Below are 659 nucleotides of genomic sequence, written 5' to 3'. Positions count from 1 at the left end.
TTAAGAGATCACTATATGCCTAATGAATATAATGCACCCACATGCATTCAATTGCTACCATTTAGAGCATACCGCTATGAGATCAAACCATAAACTATTCAAATGCTTCCTAACTATCATGGACTTCCAAGTGAAAAACCTTACAAGCATTTGGATGAGTTTCTTGAAGAATGTTCCACCATGAGATACACGGACATGCCGGAAGAGGTCTTAAGGCTTAAACTTTTTCCATTCACCCTTAAAAATAAGACAAAATATTGGTTTAACAATTTTAGGCCTTTTTCAATAACTTCTTGGGCAGAAATGCAACAAGAGTTCTTAAAGAAGTACTATCCGGTTTCTAAGACCAATGCCATGAGAACCTCAACTCAAGAGTTTTCACACGAGGATGGGAAAACGTTCCATGAGGCATGGGAAAGATTCAATAAATTGCTTAGGAAGTGTCCACATCATGACATGCCTAAATGACAATTAGTTCAATACTTCTTTGAGAGCTTATATGATAATTACAAGGGCATAGGTGATGCTTCGATGGGTAGCTCTTACATTGATAGGCATGAGGATGACGTGTGGCGTCTTTATGAGAGCATGAGTGAAAATTCTTTGCATCAAACTTTATCTTCTAAGAATGGTAGGAATTCAAGTGGAAGGAATAGTGT

General features: G+C 37.5%; 1 pseudogene; it reads right to left on the bottom strand.

Moving 5' to 3' along the window:
* Positions 1-359: 359 nt before the first annotated feature.
* On the bottom strand, positions 360-458 carry LOC132305869 (small nucleolar RNA R71; annotated as a pseudogene).
* Positions 459-659: the final 201 nt, after the last annotated feature.

This window comes from Cornus florida, unplaced genomic scaffold (genome assembly GCF_030987335.1).
Source record: "Cornus florida cultivar Cherokee Brave unplaced genomic scaffold, ASM3098733v1 CherokeeBrave_3.0.0_Hap2_Chr04, whole genome shotgun sequence".
Taxonomy (NCBI): Eukaryota; Viridiplantae; Streptophyta; class Magnoliopsida; order Cornales; family Cornaceae; genus Cornus; species Cornus florida.
This window is presented reverse-complemented; position numbering and strand designations above follow the sequence as displayed.